This window comes from Astatotilapia calliptera, chromosome 7 (genome assembly GCF_964374335.1).
Source record: "Astatotilapia calliptera chromosome 7, fAstCal68.1, whole genome shotgun sequence".
NCBI classification, from domain to species: Eukaryota; Metazoa; Chordata; class Actinopteri; order Cichliformes; family Cichlidae; genus Astatotilapia; species Astatotilapia calliptera.
In genome coordinates, this window is record NC_137428.1 from 59,529,564 (window position 1) to 59,535,813 (window position 6,250).

The following is a 6,250-nucleotide window of genomic DNA, read 5'->3' on the forward strand; positions in this document are numbered from 1 at the left end:
AATGAAATTGAACCTGATTCAATCAAATTCAATGTTTTACATTGTACTCGTGTAACAATATTACAATGAAATGCAGGTTACTTATATAAAGTCATAATTTATGGGGAAAAATATATTTTGTAAGATAAAATGAGAAGTTGATGAGATTTTATCAACAAAAAGGTGTCAAAGTTCATAAAGTTCTACAAAAGATTTCTGGCCACTATTCAACCCAAAAGTCAAAATATGAAAGAGATGTGACCACAACATATTAAATCCCTTACTATATTTATATATATGTACTTAATCCTTACTAGATATGGTATCTGAGTCTAGACAGATAGAGATAAAACGGCAAGGCAGTAATTCATATAGAAAAGAAAAGAATAGAATAGAATAGAATAGAATAGCCCTTTACAACAAAGTTGTGTGTGCTCAACGTCAACTGTGCCAGCTCTGCAGGAATAGAATATAGACAAATCGCAACCCAAACTGCATATTTGTGTTGCAGTTGGTTAGACATAATTTCATAAGCAGTATGTCCAGACTATATAAATTAATTATGATTTAAAACTATAACTGTGAAACTGTGCTCTTCCATTATGACTTATAATAAATGTTGAGAGGTTCCACTAAAAAAACACAAGTACCCACTTTGTTGTGTTGGAGACATAATAAGGGCACGATCAAACCCTGCAGGACTTTTCTTCTTTGAGCCATAAATGTTAGAAAGAGCCATGAACCTAGTGAACCATAGCTCCTGCCTTCTGGTGCCCTTGGTTTAGTTTTCCCTACTTTGTTAAGTTATTTTGTTGTCCTTTTCAGATTATTTCATGTATTGTGATTAAAATCTATTAGTGTAAGGGAGATTTAATTTTAAACCTTGGTCCACAAATATAGGTAGTCATACATGTGTAACTAAATCTCTTTTTATGTGACAGGTGTTTGTCTTCATACATATCATACATACTAAAAATACCATTTGACTCCCCTCAGTAGACAAAGGTGACAAGCTGTGTTTGATATAGACTAATCCACCTGGCACAAGAGTTACGTGTACTACAAAAGAACACTGTGTAATGTTTTCCTGATGTCTTTTCTTGCTTTGTTTTGCAGAACATTTTTACAGTTCTTACACATAACATATTACATATACATATATAAAAGGCTCTCAGGTTGAGATGTAATGGTAAATCTTTTAAAAAATGAAACAAACAATGTATAATTTTAATTTAGAAAAACAAAACAAAAAACGGGCACAACTCCTTCCCTGAAATTCACGGGGGCTGTAGTTTTAAAACATATAACATTCAAGCTTGAGCAAATGGAGAACATGCTGAGGGTTTATTTTCAGTCAATATTTCTAAGTACTCAAAGCCACTACGGTGGCCCCTAGAGACAAAGCACGTACAAACTCCAAAACACTTACAAAATCCAAAACACGTGCAAAATCCAAAACACATGCAAGCTCCAAAACACTTACAAAATAAAAAACACATGCAAAAGACAAAACACGTACAAAATACAAAAAACATGCAAAATCCAAAACACGTACAAAATACAAAACACGTGCAAACTCCAAAGCACTTACAAAATCCAAAACACGTGCAAACTCCAAAACACTTACAAAATAAAAAAACACATGCAAAAGACAAAACACGTACAAAATACAAAACACGTGCAAACTCCAAAGCACTTACAAAATACAAAACACGTGCAGACTCCAAAACACTTACAAAATACAAAACACATGCAAACTCCAAAACACGTACAAAATACAAAACACATGCAAAATACAAAACACGTACAAAATACAAAACACGTACAATATACAAAACACGTGCAAAATACAAAACACGTGCAAACTCCAAAACACGTACAAAATCCAAAACACGTGCAAAATACAAAACACGTGCAAACTCCAAAACACTTACAAAATACAAAACACATGCAAAATACAAAACACGTACAAAATACAAAACACGTGCAAAATACAAAACACGTACAAAATACAAAACACGTGCAAACTCCAAAACACGTGCAAAATACAAAACGCGTGCAAAATACAAAACACGTACAAAATACAAAACACGTGCAAACTCCAAAACACGTGCAAAATACAAAACACGTGCAAAATACAAAACACGTGCAAAATACAAAACACATGGAAAATACAAAACACGTACAAAATACAAAACACGTGCAAAATCCAAAACACGTGCAAAATCCAAAACACGTGCAAAATACAAAACACGTGCAAAATACAAAACACGTGCAAAATACAAAACACGTGCAAAATCCAAAACACGTGCAAAATCCAAAACACGCGCAAACTCCAAAACACATGCAAAATCCAAAACACAACGGAAGTGCTCCAGGACGCTAGGGGCAGTGTTGAGCTTTTGTTACCTAGTAACTACACAAGCCAGGAAGTACCAATGACCGGATTTGGGGTCTGCAGCCTTAAAGGCCGCATTTTAAGGCCGATTAATTTCCCTGAATTTTAAGGATGGGTCTGTGTAGCCTTCATGGCCCAACATATCCCAGACTTCATAGCGCGGCGGTGGTTTGGATAATTTTGCCGAAAAAAAAACGGCGGAAGCGGAGCGGACGAAGAGTAAACTTCCAGAAGTAAGTACTGAATATTATGTCACTTATTTATGCGCAAATGTTTTTATAATGAAGAACATTAAAACATTACTGTTGGCAACATGTCGGGAAAGTTATGTGACATTAGCGACGTTTGTACTAACTTGGTTTTAAAGCCTTCACTTCAAAATATTCGCCGTTCAATAGCTGACTTTAATCTTACAGAGAATGTGATGATTTTATGCGTAATTAAAGTCAGTCATGTCAGTCAGCTGACGGTTCACTCCTTAAGCTGAAAGAAAGATGCTTTAATCACAGGAGTCACACATGTGTCCACTGTACCATCTGGGAACTCTTCTTGTTTAGCACTCGTAATGACACAAACACTAAATCCTCCTTCTCTGGTGCTGTTTTGTAGCAGTGTGTACACCTGAGACTGTCACCTGTCTGTCTGTCCTGCACTCTCTCTCTGTTTCTTTCTCTCTGATTGTGGAATAAAAGTATGAACATTTATAAGTCACACTTGTGTTTGAATCCTGCAGCTTATCACACATTTGATTTCTATGTGTGACACCTGCAAGTGTCCAGAGTGAGGACAGACTGAGGGACCCACTGCATTACATCATCTGTGAGGCTTTGCACCCCTGATGATCCACCAGGACAATCTCAGCAGTATGTGAGGAAGAGGAGGAGGAAGAGCCAGCAGCAGCTGACAGATGGAGAGAATAGACAGACTGTTCCCTGTTTGTGAAGGACTGCTAGAAAAGTTTAAAATAACTAATTGTCTGTCCTGAATCAGTCTTATTAGGTAATGTTCAAATAATTTTATCATTCCAGTGTTTCCAGTGTGGGAGAAAGTACTCAGGGCCTTCAAGTTACGCACTATGAAAGGCAGCAACAAGTTTAATGTTCAGAAACCTAAAGTCTGTATCAGCAGCAGAATGGAACTAAAAATAAATGTTTGTTTCAGTTCTATGAAACTTTGAGTATTTTGGATCAGTAGCACTGCTGTGTTTGTTGCATCATATTGCTGTAATTGTTTATATGCTTTATATATTCTGAGGTAAGTTGATCTATAGTGTTACATCATATTCTATAAGGATGTTATGTGTTTGTATACTTTCTGCCCAGTTTGACCCATTTAGCAGACGTCAGCCTGTTTAAAGCTCTGATATCTATTCTGTATGACTTAAAGCAGTTATGACATGGTCTGATTTTCTCACCCAATAAAGGAATATTTAATACATCAGTCTACTCTTCATTTTATCAGAAACATATATATACTATTATATATTGTACATATATTTATTAGTTTCAGATGTAGCCATTCTTGTATTTTGCTTGTTTACATTATTGTATTTTGCACAACTCTGTTGCTTGTGAAGCTCGCACACAAGAATTTCACTCACATGTGCTGTACCAATGTACCTGCACATGTGATGTGACAATAAAAGTGATTTGATTTGAAACAGCTCACAGCTTGTACATTTTCTTTTTACACATGTATGTAAGCATTTGAGCCAAATTTAGTAATGCCAACATACTGAAGGAACAACATTTGTCTCTTATATATGATACACCTATATATGCACTGTCAATATACATTTTGAACCAGCTGCAGATGTCAGAGTAACAACTGACTGACCCCCACATAAAGTGCGTTACAGTAGTCCACAGGGGAAGAAATAAAAGCATGGATCACGGTTTCAAAGTGCTGCCTAGAAAGAAACGATTTCACTCTTGCCAGTCGCCTTAAATGATAAAAATGGACTGGTCCAACTTAAAACCAAGGGCAGTAACAACAGGTTTAAAATAAACCTCCAGGGGTTCCAAATTAAAAGAAGAGGACTCACAGGGGCCACTGGGTCCAAACACCAACAAATCTGTTTTCTTTTCATTCAAATTTAAAAAGTTTAGAGCCAACCAAGCTTTAATGTCATCTAGGCATGTCAAGAGAGGTTTTATTCAGATGCCATCCTTCGGCTTCAGTGGCAAATAAATTTGGCAGTCATTCCTATATACTTGTCTTTGAGTGAAGATTTAAGGTGGTAAGACATGTAAATAACTGCAACTTGAATCTGTACTGAAGCTCAGTATTTGACAAAGAGTTCATGTTCACTGCTGTAATACCTAATAATGACTAATATAATAACCATAATATTGGCCATATTATATTTACATTACCAAAGTGATATGACTTTAGTCTCATGAACAACATTAGCTAATTGTTATTTACTAGCTAATCTTAAATGACTGTTCAGTACAGAAATGAAGCCCAAAAATCATGTTTTACTGTCCTGTGGTCTCAGCCTCAGATACTTATCAAATCACACAAAGCTCTTGTAGAAACAAACAAACAAATGAAAAAAAATATGTTCTCCTTCATTTCTGTCAAAAAAAGTTGTATGACACGTTTCCAGCTGTTAGTATCATAGTTGCTAGGCAACCTGGGAAGCGCAACGGAGACTAGAGCCCATGTGTTTGCAACAAACTTGCCGTTTATTTTACAAATCGAGCTCAACACTGCCCCTAGCGTCCTGGAGCACTTCCGTTGTGATTTGTTGTTTGCATGTGTTTTGAATTTTGTACGTGTTTTGGATTTTGCATGTGTTTTGGATTTTGTACGTGTTTTGGATTTTGTACGTGTTTTGTATTTTGCATGTGTTTTGAATTTTGTACGTGTTTTGGATTTTGCACGTGTTTTGTATTTTGCACGTGTTTTGGATTTTGCATGTGTTTTGGATTTTGTATGTGTTTTGGAGTTTGTACGTGTTTTGGATTTTGCACGTGTTTTGGATTTTGCACGTGTTTTGGAGTTTGCACTGTTTTGGATTTTGTATGTGTTTTGGAGTTTGCACGTGTTTTGAATTTTGTACGTGTTTTGAATTTTGTACGTGTTTTGGAGTTTGCATGTGTTTTGGAGTTTGCACGTGTTTTGAATTTTGTACGTGTTTTGTATTTTGTACGTGTTTTGGATTTTGTACGTGTTTTGGAGCTTGTACGTGTCTTGGATTTTGTACGTGTTTTGGATTTTGCATGTGTTTTGGAGTTTGCATGTGTTTTGGATTTTGTATGTGTTGAGGAGTTTGTGCGTGCTATTTGGAATTTGTAAGTGTTTTGGAGTTTATACATGCTTTGTCTCTAGGGGCCACCGTACAAAGCACCTGCAACAGTGCAACAGTTTCTTATTGAGATGTTTGGAGGACTACGGTTCAGGCAGTAGGCTACTTCTAGTTTAGGTCTTTTGTTGGGTTTTCCTGATTATTAGGAAAGCCTCCTCCTATTATAGGTTTTCCTGTTGTCATTTCTGCAAAGATATATATATTTTTCCGGATAAAGTATTCAACGTGCGCAAAAAAAATAAAATAAAAAATACAACAGCAGGATTGTTAAAAAAAAATCTATCACGTAACCTCTTACAGTACCCATGCACGCAAAACATTTTGCATTTATTTTAATAATACTGGGAGTGTTTGCTTCCTCGTGCTACGGTCACATGGAAGGTAAACGAAGTTGTCAAAGTTGCGCATGTTCAAACCAAATCTCTAAGATGCCTTTAAGGGATACACTTAACGGGGGAGCTGCTATTGAAATAGATAAAATTAAGCGAAATTGAACTACTGAAAAGCTAAACTTAATTTGACTGCATATAAGCACGTTTTAATCATCCTAGTGGAAAAAG